This window comes from Falco punctatus, assembly GCF_963210335.1.
Source record: "Falco punctatus genome assembly, chromosome: 7".
Taxonomy (NCBI): Eukaryota; Metazoa; Chordata; class Aves; order Falconiformes; family Falconidae; genus Falco; species Falco punctatus.
This window is the reverse complement of record NC_137587.1, coordinates 52,445,817-52,459,019: the sequence shown is the minus strand read 5'-3', so window position 1 is coordinate 52,459,019 and position 13,203 is coordinate 52,445,817. Positions and strand designations below refer to the sequence as shown.

General features: G+C 37.4%; 1 protein-coding gene across 5 annotated transcripts in view; it reads right to left on the bottom strand.

Moving 5' to 3' along the window:
* The window catches only part of OTUD7A (OTU deubiquitinase 7A), a 138,094-nt gene that overhangs the window by 61,029 nt on the left and 63,862 nt on the right, over positions 1 to 13,203 (bottom strand). For all 5 annotated transcript variants that reach the window (XM_080395578.1, XM_080395580.1, XM_080395575.1 and 2 more), the window contains exon 4: positions 9,776 to 9,907. The gene's annotated coding sequence lies outside the window, so the exon portion shown is untranslated. The remainder of the gene's footprint in view (positions 1 to 9,775; positions 9,908 to 13,203) is intronic.

The window sequence follows — 13,203 nt, the reverse complement described above, 5'->3', positions numbered from 1 at the left end:
GGAACAGAAAGAAAACAGTGCACAGTGGACAAATCCTCAGAAAGACATAATAACCAAACAGCAACAAAGACCTTTCACTTTCATAATTTTCAAAGAAAGGCTGAAATAAGCCCCATCAATAACATGCCTAGTCTCAGTGCTTTAGAAAGCCAGTGGAAAGACTAACATTAAACCAGTCCCCCCACACACTTTTTTTTTCTTAATTTCCCTGCAGTGTGACAAGGCTAAATACCTATTAAGATTACTGATTCCTCTCAGCTGGTTTGGCAATAAACAGGCTAAGTGCAGCCCACTCGTGTGTTGAATGTGCATGCCGCTTGCATTTTTGGTTGTCAGGCAGAAAGACTGTGTTTGTGCACAGCTCCAGACTCTGAAAGTAATTCTTTCTGACATGCCATGTTTGATCGCAAATATCATCATTCTACAATCTTGACAATATTATGAAATTGAACTGATGCACTAAGTAAGACCATTTCTCAGTGAAGCATTTAAACTTTTTGAGCTCAGGCTGTATAATTTCTCATTCTTTTCTGCCTGCAAAATGTATTTACTTAGTTTCACAGAGACTTTAATTTTTTGTAAGCTAGAGAGTTTTTATGTGGTTATTTAATTTCTAAAGCCGCTCCCACTCTTCAATAGATAACACTTTGCAAAATGTTCATATACAAGATAAAAACTATTAAGGAAAAAACTGTAATTAAACCACCAAGTCCGTTACAGAAGATTTGTTTAGGGAGGGGAACACCAGCTTTAAGGGAACTCTTAGTTTATGTAGGCACTCAGCTTTTCAGATTACTTGGTAGGAATACCATGTATATGTAAGAGTAGTTAATTGTTCAGAGCATTCGTTGCCTAGGTAAAACATGATTAAATATTAAAGGACCAATCTGAAGTATAGAAAGATAATGCTCTGCCAGGAGTAGCTGAAAGGAACGATATTGAATTTCTAGTATTTTTGCACCAATGGAGACACAAGTCTTGTGAATACTTATAGGAAGCCTACCTTATTTCCAACATGAAATTTCTCCCTACACTTTACTTGTGTTAAATTTAACATTATTTAACACGCTATGACCTCGATGCAGTTTGTTTTTTGTATTCAGAGTAATGCTTCAAACTTGCTTTTCTGCAGTGTTCCCCTGAATAGCTGGGGCCTTCTATCACTATGCTTTTATTTTATTTCTGCACGGATAGAGTCAGATACGTGTCCAAGATATAACTGGGGAAAAAAATGAGAAACAGTTACTCATACAGACATGTTTCTGTGTTCCAGTATTCAAAATGAAACTAGAAGGTAAAACCAGAAGTCAGATGTTGGCAAAGCCTCTTCTGGAATACTGAAGCAAGTTCAGTAACAGGTTTCAGAGAGATCACTTCAGACTGAAACAGGCAAAATGAAAGGCTACAGATCATCAGAAGTTAAGTGTTTTATCTTAGGACAAGTCACTAGAAGGGCCTGGATTGCAGAGCCAATGAAACAAGGCTGAGAACTGGACTGAGACTGATCTTCAGAAATACACCGAGTTCCAAGCAGACACAGGCTGGAACTAAAGACGGGGCTCCCAGTGACAGAAGTACTGGGAACAATCTTTCCTTAGCAGCTGGGGGAAAAGTACTGAATTATTTTTAAAAATAGTTACCTAAGGTAAAGTACAACATCCTGCAGTGATAGGAAACCAGACTTTAAAAAATGGGCAGTTTTCTTGCAGTCCTGTGGCCTGTTTTTTTGACACTAACGAATAAGCTGAGTTTCCAGGAAACTCTTCCAGGGGTTATTCGTACTGGGCAATGCAATAAGGTTGTCCTCATTGCAATGTTAGAACAATTTCTAGATGACAAAAATCTGTATTGAACCTTTTCTGGTTTTCTCTATAATTTCCACTTGGAAAGATATGTAAGCAAGTCACACATGCATAGAATTTACTTCTGTAAAAGGACATACACATATAGATGGCATTTAGGTACAGATGCAAGGAAAACATCAGAAGATTAAAGGTGAGATTCTTCCTGAAAACAAATTTCTACACTAATTTACACTAGTGAAAAACAACACCTTAATTTCACAGCAGTATTTTATAATCCCTTTTTAAAGGTCACAGTGATTATATGTGAAGAACTGGCATAAGAACAAATTGTCTCTTTGGAAATAAGTATTCTGCATAGTTTCTGATTTTCTAATAAACAAATGTGCAGCTTATATTACAATACAGACTATATCGCAAATGTTTATCTTTGTATGTAAATATTGAGGATATAATACGTTGTATCAATAATAGGATATGTGATAGCTTAAACAACATACTAAGCTTAGTTGGAAGGGTTTTTTCCTTTGTACAACTTGACCCATTTTTTTAAAACTAACACTCTAGTGGTAAAACATGTAAGCACTAGCTACAGGACTTCACACATTTTACTAAGCTGATGATGATTATATATCTGACAGGTAGTTTTACTAAAAAAAAACAAACCAAAAAAAAAAATAAAACCAAAACAAAAAAACCTACCCCAAAACCACACCAAACACAAACACTAGTATATGACTGCAACACTAAAAATATAACAGCATTTAGGGTTTTTCGTGTGAAGCAGGCATGGTAAACACATACATGTTAGAAGTGTTAACACCTCTCATAAAAGTAATGTTCTTCTCTACATATACAATTCTCTACATTTCAAAGGAACTGAATGGCAAGTAAATGCTATTTGCCAAGAACATATGTCTTGTTTTGTTCCCTGCCAATTAGACTGCTATTCATTTTCGGCAGGAAAGGAAAAATTAATACTTTTTACAGGGGTAAGAATACTGTTAAAATATTAGACTCCAAATTCTAACAGAACTACTGGTTCAAGATACCAAACACTGAAGAAAAATGAAAGAATTTCCAAAGAGCTAAGCAAAGTATATGCAATGAGAAAATTTCACTTCTGTTTTACATTATTGCACCAGTAATAATGTAAGGTGTAAACTGGAAGCACATATTAAGTCACACTCATTTAAAGCACCTCTATGCAAATCATTGTAGCAGCAGTTCAAAAACCCACAGAACCATGGGCTTAGTTTTAAACCCATGCTGAAACCCTACCCAAATCAGAGAGAAAAAGACTGTGCTGCTTCGGTGCCCCAGGCAGCGTGACAGACCAACTGCTACTGAACTGCATCACCTGCCTCGGCATTTCTCCAAGAATTTTACAAGTCCCAAGTATCCTATGAGAGGATTGAGGAGTTTTTTCTTTATTTCCCTCTAGCAATAAAATGATCCCCATTCCGTCACAGCCTGCATCACTGCTGTGCAGTCCAAATTTCTGCCTGGAACTTACAGTTGGGGCCCAGCTGAACTGCTGTTTGCAACCTGGACTGTAACTATGCAAAAACAGTTGCAGCCTTTTACTTGTAAGAGCAATAAATATGGCTTTTGATACAAACATTTTCGCTTCATTTCCCTAGTACTTAGCACTCTCCTTGGTCTTTAGATCCTTTCCTACAATTCTGATTTAAAAAACCATATTTTTCATAAATCAAAAGCTCTCTTACGTGACAGTGGGACAGCTGGGGGTAGAAGTGTTCTGCTGACAGACCACAGCATGGTCATTTAAGACATGGTATTTTTTACCAACTGTAAAATTTTCTCACTGGTCTGAAATGTACTTTTTCCTCTCAGACTCAGAAGGAACAGCCTAAATCAATACTTCTTTGTACTCTTAGCCTATGCTCAGAGAATGATAGTTGAGGCTAAGAAAGATATTTTATTTTGGTTAGTAAGGTGGCAGAAGACAAGACTACTACTTATATCAATGCACCATACATAAATGCAAATATAAAAAGCCCAACCAACCCCCCCTCCAAAAAAAAACCAAAACAAAACACCCGTCGGTCTTAAATTAGCACCTCAACAAACCGCACACAGGCTTGTTCCAACACACTACTATCAGCCTTGTTATTCATCTTTATTTTGCACTAGGGTAAAATCTTGCTGGTACCATCCAGCACAGTTGAATGTTTTGGTATGGATGACCAGAGCTGTTCTGTCACCTTATCTTCTTTTGAAACATTACAACATATTTAGGCTAGAGAAATTTACAAAATGATGTACAGGTACAAATCCTGGCCTTCATGTTTCACTTGTAACTGCTGATCCCAATCAGCCATAAAATGCCACTTGGGATCATGCACTGGGTGAAGGAGACGCAGAAGTGTGGAAGATAACACCGTGTTAACACTTCAAAGTTGTCTGCTGCAGGTACCTTTCCACTTTTAAATCTAGCCTGTTTCAAGACGACTGACTATTCTCCTGCTACATCATCACAATGGTTCTCTGTCACTGACAGTACAGGTGTGGCTTTACAGAACTGCCCAGCTTCTGATGCCTGTAGCCATCTCTGAGTGTGTATTTAGTTGTGGACATTAACTTGGAGTGAAGCCCTGCTTGTAAGAGAACACAAGTCAACCTTTTTTTTTTTTTTTTTTGCATGTGTGTGAAAATTATAATGCTAGGAAGTCATAAATGGACTAGAATATTGCTTCTTCATATAGTCTGTTGGTTTACAGAACTAGAGAGCATTACAGATTACAAATCAGGCAATCTCCCTGCATTTGCACAATGCAGATGCAGTTATGAAGTTTGTTCTTGTGCTGTTTGTTTCGAATCTGTAACCATCTCCTCCAAAAGCCACACACAGCTCCTTGCCCAAAGTCTGCATAATTACGCCAACATCTACTGATGGATAGTTAAAAATAATAATACTAGTCTACTTCAGATTTTCAGAAAAGGAAATAATTCTAGTCAGGACACTGTTACAAGTTAAAAAGAAGCTACCTGAATAATCTCTCTACTGAAATGCTCACGCTAATTTTTATTTGAAAACCTCCAAATGCTTCTGAAAATGTTAGTTTGAATTAGCCTCACATTTGACAATTGTTTCATTGTTCTTGGTTTGTTTCTTTAATCCTGAAGGTTTAAACTTTGTCAGTTTAGGATCTGTATTTGTTTAAATACCAATGGATGAGAACCTCTGTATGGCCCTTCATAAATTTACACTTTGCTTAGTTCTCCTCTTCTTGATGTGTTTGTATACTGATAATTAAATTTACTGCTTGCAGAAAGAATAGTTTGTTTTCTCATTTTTATCAGTCCTTTGAACTTAAACGGCCCAGCAATTTGACAAATATCTTTACCAGAGATTTGCTGTTATCTGGAATTTCAAAGAGGTTTTTATGTGTCAGTAAGAACAAAGTATTTAGACTGCCACAAGCTGTGTGTCATTTGCAGATGAGTATATTGCCCAACCAATGCACTACTACAGTGACTACACTAAATCAATAACGCTTATTTTTGTACTACTATATAGTACAACATAATCACTAAGGTAGATTTATCCGAGGTTAAGTCAAAATTGAGAAACACGAACTTCAAATTCTGAAAGGGGAAATTTCAGCAACGCCTACCTTTCTCAGAGGGGAGGAGAAAAAAAAAAACAAGAAAGAAAAAGGGGGAAAATATTTTTCTTGAAAGGTGTGTATTTTCATATACAATCCTCTTCTGGTCTCTTTTCATTTTTTTGTTTGTTGGCTGGTTTTTAACAAGTATTAGTAGTGACTATAGCACTTCATCCTAAAAGCATGACCATTATTATTTTTTAAATCAACTAAAAAATAACCAGGAGGAAGAACTCCGTTTCAGAGAAATTCCAAAGCAGAAGCTACATACTGTGGAATCTTTTAAAATTCCAGTCTGACTGATGACAGCTGTGTAAGACACTGTGCAACTCAAAATTTAAAAGGAGATTACTCAACAGCAGCTCTAGCTATATGAAGAAAGGTGTACAGACTTCTAATTCAGTTTTATTTACTTATTTACCACGATCCAGTAACTGGAAGGATGAAAACAAGCATGTGGGATTCAGAGAAAAGTTATGTCAAAGAGAAGAAAGCAAAGGCAAAACATAACTGCACTGTCTAATATACCACACAAATTCATTCAGCCACATAAAGGTTTGTAGCTAGTGCTACTCTAGATACAACATGGTATCTTCTGGGTTTCAGCCACTGCTCCAGAAGTGTATGGGTCAGCATCATATTTCTCATGAAATGTGGCTATGGCAGATGATACAGAGCTTTCAAAATGGCAATACAGATCCACATGTAAATAAGGTGCTTGAATCACCTCTTTCTACCTATAATACTTACCAGCTGCATATTCAGGTACCTGAATCACATCTGAAATATACTTGGGGATTTTTGTTTGTTTATGTTCACCTTAATTTGTCAAGACTGCACAAGGCCATAAATAAAGATAAACAACTGAACAGAAATTTTGACATCAAGTTTTTCCAGAAAATTCTTCAGTTCTCAAGACAGGCTCTTCCTAGACATGATGACTTCAGCTGGGAAAATGCAGTGTCCCAATAAACACATTCAAACAGAAGCTCACTCTGTCTCCTAACAAACATATCTCTCAAGTGATTGAGTGGCAAACAACAAACGTGGTTACAAGGAAATATTCCACACCTGTTGTTCACTCAGGAGGTCCTGGCTCCCTCTGCAGTGATTTCATTGTTCCCAGAGATTTCAGGCCTTCAGCTTCTGCAAAATCTCTCTAGCATTGCCCTAACTTGCACGGCACTGATGCTGCCTGCAAGCAGGATACTCCAGTCCACCAGAAATTCAAATTTGACTGTAAATCACTGGACACAAGGCAGCTTTTTCACATAAAGCATAAAGCTGCTTAAGCCAAACTCTCTCAGAACAAATCTCAGAGATCATAATAGACTTAACTGAAGTTAAGAGTAGATGCTTACGCTCACTCCCATAGCACAGAATTTTAAAGGTGAATTAAAAGAGAGCATATCTCTTAAGTATTTTACTTTTATACTTTGTATTCACCCCAGATTGATTACTTTTCCAGCCTTGCACCTGCTTTGTTTTAAATAGACCTTTATCTTCAAATAGCTTCCGTTTTTATCTGCCAAGAATATTGAGATGAAAGCCAGTTTTTAACTTCTCAGTCAGAAGAACATCTCCCATAGAACTAAATGTATATTATACACTTTCATCATAGATGAAGTGGACCTAAATTTTACAATCTGTTTTTTTACAACTAAGTCCATACTGCTCACAGAACTCCAATGATAGAAACAAATTATTATTCAGGAAACATACTGTACAAACCATACCATTTAAGCTTATCAAAGTGCTCCTCAGTCTGTACTGAGGTAGGAAGACCAGCTCCTAAGTCATGAAAGCATCTTTCATCTACCTCCATTCAATCAGCTGCACTTGACTGAATTCTACCACCAGAATGGCAAATCACTCCGTTAACAGGCACTGCATAATTACATTATAGAAAGGACATGTGGTCACAAGTTATTTGCAATAATAACCACCCCTTTCTGCAAAATCTGTAAAAAGTGTTTTAGAAAGTGGCTGGATGGTTAAGATCTTGACAGCAGATACAGTTATAGTGATAGATTAAAAGTCGTTAGTTAAAGCAGCAAAAATTATGATGACTATCTAACAAAAGGTAACATGCACTAGACCTGATGGCACAGTAGGGTATTTATATGGTAATTATAAAATCTAGGCTCTTAAAATATGTAAGACAGGACAACATTTAGTGACTAGTAAAATTATGGGCAATCTACCTTCTAAAGTACAAAACACCAGAGTTATAGGAACAAAAGGTGAAGAACAAGAAAAATAAAAGCTCTAATCGGGCATTATTACTAAGGTTTTGTCTACACAATGGACCTCAGGAAAATTAACCCAAATTAATTTAACTGGATTTGTCCATGTCCATTAAATTCCTTTGCAAACACTTTCATCTGGGAATAAAAATGTGGCCTTAATTTGGTTTGGCTCGTCTTGCCTTTGAAGTGAATTAAACTAAATTCACTGGAGGCCACTCTAATCATGAATGGGAATGTGCGCACAGAGAATTGCTGGGATTTAAGCTGCCCTCTCTAAGTTCCTACACTTAGTTGACTTGCATCAATTTTCCTCAGTATCTTGTGCAGACAAGCCCCGAACTAACAGAGAACAAGGGAAGCTACACTGAGGAGTCCTCAGTCAACACACTAACCCCCATGGGAACCATCGAAGAAGAGCTGTTATCCAAGAGAAGAGAATTGTTCAACTACTTCAGGTTCAGTTCTAGGAAGAATACCACTGAAGTTCAGGGACCAACTAGGAAGTATTTTAAAAATGCAGCTACATCTCAGTTTTCAAAATGCTATTTATATAAAAGATCTACTATTTGCTTATTTATTTATTGAAGCTAGATATATTGATAAAGCACACCACTAAGTCATCTTTTGAAGTCATTTGTTTAAGAATTAGTGGTTGTAACCTATTACTGGACGCTAAGATAAAAGAAAGTAGAAAAGAAAAATTGAGAAGATCACACTGCGTTCTAGAGCTATGGCACACTCCAACTAAAGAAACATTATGGAAAGTTAGAGACACCCCATGCCTTAAAATACCTGAGTGCCCCTAAAATATTCTGAAACTGGTAACACTGACAACTGAGAGGTCTTTTACTTGCACTTCATCACTGAGGGCAGCCTAGCAAAAAGCACAGCACCAGTCCTATGTCAGATGCACATGCAGGAAGATTAATTCATCTGCTCAGATGTTCTGCTGGCACATTTTTACAAATGTATTTTCATGGAGATTCAGAGGGTTTTCATAACACTATGTTATTTGTATTCTGGCAGAAAGCAGCAGTGCAAGAGAGAAATGTAATGCCACTGATAAAATTGGAATTTCCCTAAAACAAAGATCTTCATTTTAAATCAAATTCAAATATCAATTATTCTTTTATCTGGGAAAGTGACAAAGAAGTAGGCAGTATTATACTGTACTGGAAATAGAACAATTAGGTTTTAAAATGCTAATCTGTGGCCTCTTATTAAATGCAGTTTAAGTAACATGCATCTCTTCCATTAGAATATATCTCTACAATAGGAACAAGCTAGATCTTTTCCTCATCCAGAATTTTTTCCTTACCTCTCTCCCTCATTTTCCTCATTTATAAATTTTTCCTGACCTACAAGAAGATACTATTTCCAAATATTGAACACATTCCTCCAAACGTCATCCTTTCAAATAAAGAAGGTACGCTGGGCAAAAGTCTTAACAGAGTTTTCTTTCACAAAAATATATATCATATAATCCACATGCATAAAATTTACTTCAGTACATAAAAAACAATATGTCCGAGTAACCATTATTTGACATACATAACATGGAATTTCTTTTTTTTTTTTCAAGTTTCCATTGCATTAGAAGTCAAACACTTGGTCCTACAGGCACCACAAAATGATGCAACTTAACAACCAACAGAACGAAGACCAGCTTAACCACTTGCTTTTTCTTACATTTTCAGTAAGCCCCCTATTTCTACATTGCAACTCTAAAATTAATTGTCATAGCAACAGGAGTCTAAGTCTTCATTTACAATGCAGATAATCTTTTCAATCATGTTGCTCATGCATAACCCCATAGCTTCTGATGTGCAGTGTACTCAAGTCAGCTCTTACTAGGGGCTGTGGGGAGAGGGCAGAACATGGAGGGGTGGCACACAGCAGTCAGGAAGCAGTTCAGCCTCAGCCTCTGCTTTAGAGCAAGTTACTTCCTCCTATACTTTTCATTTAAGAACAAACGGCTGCTGCTGAAAAGTCAGACTGCTAAGATTAGTTCTGCTGTTAAGGCTGCTTATTCTTAAGCTGTAGATAGACACACAGTTGATTAAAGTTACCTTTAAGCAAGTTTTTAACTTACCTAGACTTTAAATAAGAGTTCCTTGAGGCATGTGAGAGATGGGCATTATGCTGCTGGTTTTTGGTGAGGAAAATAATCCGGTTTTGCCACAGTAGAAGGTATGAATAAGCAAAATTTTGTCCCCTGAGAAATCTGGAAAAAAAAAAATAGTAGTATGTTAATCATCATACTTACTCTATGCTATCTGAAGAATAATAACTGGCAAAAAACATTACCTTTGACCTTAGGAGCCTAATGGATACTACTCTCAATGCAGATAAATTACCATATACAATAATATGCATTAAGAAGGTTACTTGGGCACAAGCCAGGCAATTAAAGGAAAAAAAATAATTACAAAAGTACAAAAATATCCTGATGGCCATCCTATGTGAAAATGGTAATTCACACTTCAAAATTCCTCTAACTGTTCTCTTTCTTAAGATTAATACACCTTTGGAAGTTTTTCTTCTCATAAGCTCTCAAAATGTAAGGCAACTAGTGAAGAGTTATGCAGAAGACTCAATTTACACAGCCGTTTTCTTTCATGGATAAAAGGGACAAACACATGAAGAAAGAAGGAACATTATTACATGGAATTTATTTATCTTTAAAAGAAACAGCACTTCCCTTCTCATATAACGTACTCCTATCTCTGTAAGTCCTGCTGCCTGCAAATACATAATCCAATTACTATAAGCTTCACCTTATTATTTTAAAAGGCACTTACAATCAGTTTTACTGTTTTTTTAATCCATTCACAAAACCCATGCGCTTGTAACTGAGCCCAGCCTTATCAAAATCAGGATTTAACAGATATCTGACCAAAACCTTTCATCACGGAAAACATTCCTTACAATAATGCCTTTAGAACAGGCAGAAATATAACAAGGTCCACAAATCTTAGGAATTTGTAAAAACTATTATACGAAAACAGAACATTATAATATTTCTCATTATTTCCTAGAATACATACAGAAATAACCAAATCTCAGTAGATAATAGTCCTGATGCAAAAAATCCCAGTTGTCTATAACAACTCAGCTGCAACAGGAGGTGTTTCTGAGCTAATATATAGTATTTCATAAGATTCCTAGCCTTTTTTTCTCCTTCACTGTGATGTATTTTTATGCAAGAATCATACAGCTGAACAAAAAAAAAATCAATCTTCAGTTCTTTGCTGGAACTTACTTATGAATGTAACACAGATAACCTCATACAAAAGCAGATTATTTTAAAGTTCAGAATAACATGGAAAGAATAATTTCATACATTACAAAGGAAATATAAGTAGAAGTAAACTGCATTAGCCTATGACCCTCATCTTTCTCACCCTCACAGAATTAAAAAAAAAAAAATTAAAAAAACCAAACAACCAAACACAACTGTAAAACTGTCATCAATTTACAACAGTAACTTTTAATAGCTCTAACCCTTTCATAGATATTTTGACTGCAAGGGATAGAAATAACTATCAAATGTGAATATGCCTCAATACTGTCATTTTTACCACGTCAACAAACTGAAATATCTACGCTAAGAGAGTCTATTAGCTATGGAGAAGTAACAAAAACCTCTGTTATGCAGCCTTCAAAATCAATGATGTTTCTGCTAAGGAGATGTGAGTTTTATCACTGCTGTGGAAATAATCAAACAGTCAACATATGTAGCTTTTTTCAGCTACATATTAACAAACCATGATTGAAACATTTTTACAGTTTTGTTCAGTACATCAGCTGCACAGAAAAATCAACCAGTTCCAACACTTGACCTACTTCAGCTGAAAGAGGACTTAACGTATGTGCTTGCAGTACATGTTTTTCTTTTTAGCAAATCGCAATGCAGCATTTAAACTACACTACAAATTATTCCCTTTAGTTTGCTGTCATAAATAAGTGATTTGAAATATTACCATGGATACTATGATTGTTAGGGCACAAGGAAATGCGTGTAGCTCAGCCCTTTTTGTCATTTCTCACACACACACACTGCAGCTTCACAAATTTTAGTTTTCTGGGTGTTTTTTTTTTTAGTTTTCATCTGTTTCACTGAACATTAATTTGATAGTACAGTGTGCAAGAGCTCAAGCATGGGTTTATGAAAAGCAGGTCCTGCTTGATGGAACCTGATCTCCTTCTATGACGAGATGACCCACCTAGTGGGTGAGGGAAAGGCCACGGGTGCTGCCTGGACCTCAGCAAAGCCTTTGGCACCGTCTGCCGCAGCATCTCCTGGAGAAACCAGATGCTGGTGGCCGGGCTGGCATGCTCTGTGCTGGGCAACAAACTGGCCAGCTTGTCAAGACCAGAGTGCAGTGGGGAATGGAGTTAGCCCCAGTGGCGGCCGGGCACGAGTGGTGTTCCCGGGGGCTCTGTGCTGGGGCCACTCCTGTTTAACATTTTATTCAATTATGTGGACAAGGGGATCAAGTGATCTAATCTCAGTAAGCTTGCAGAAGACACCGAGCTAGAAGCAGCACTGACCTGCTGGGGGGCTGGGGGCTCTGCAGAGGGGCCTGGGTAGGCCGGGCCCATGGGCCGAGGCCAGTTGTGTGAGGTTCCACCAGTGCCGGGCCCTGCCCGTGGGGCACAGCGACCCCAGGCAGCTGCAGGCTGGGGCAGGGGGCTGGGAAACTGGAAAGGTCCTGGGGGGCTGACGGCTGAACGTGAGCCCCCAGTGTGCCCAGGGGGCCAAGGCGGCCAACAGCACTTTGTGCTTAGTTTCTGTTTAGACCAGGCTTCTTCAGTGTAAATTCTAGGTTCAGAACAAGGCCTTACTTACAGCTACATTGCTCAGTGGTTCTTTGCAAAGACTTCATTTAACTCAAGCAACATATGAAGGAAAAGATCTCTCTAATAATAAAGAAGCAATAATATTTAAGTAGTAATAAGATCACCTGAAGGAAGAGTTTTTTATGTTAAAGGCAGCCACTATCAGTATGTTGGTCCTCTTAAACAGAAATTACAAGCATCAAAGGAATTATTATTCTAGTTACGGAAAGTAGCTCTGCCACATCCTACAGATGTCTGTGTTGAAAACTGTGGGGGAATGATACAAAATTTGATCAACAGCATCTGTCCACAGTTCATCTAGAAAAGATCCGACTGGCTAATGTTTCACTTTCTTGCGGACACATTTTACAGTTATGTTATTCCCCAGAGCAAAGCAGCACTTTGATGATCTACTTTTTTGAGGACCAGTTCTTGAGCACAGTCTGAAGTACTAGCACAGACAGATTTTCTTTTTGTACTGAACATTCATCACTTGAAATCTCTTTGTAACCCCTGCATAAGAAACATCTCTTGTTTTATCTGTCTCCTAAATCTCTATAGTCTGTCACAAGTTATTGAAGAAGGAAAAGATTTCTCCTCTAGCTAGAAAAAAACTCTTCTTTGCCCTGACTATTGGTTCTTCCATGTGAGAAATGGAACACATTTCTCCCCTTCTTG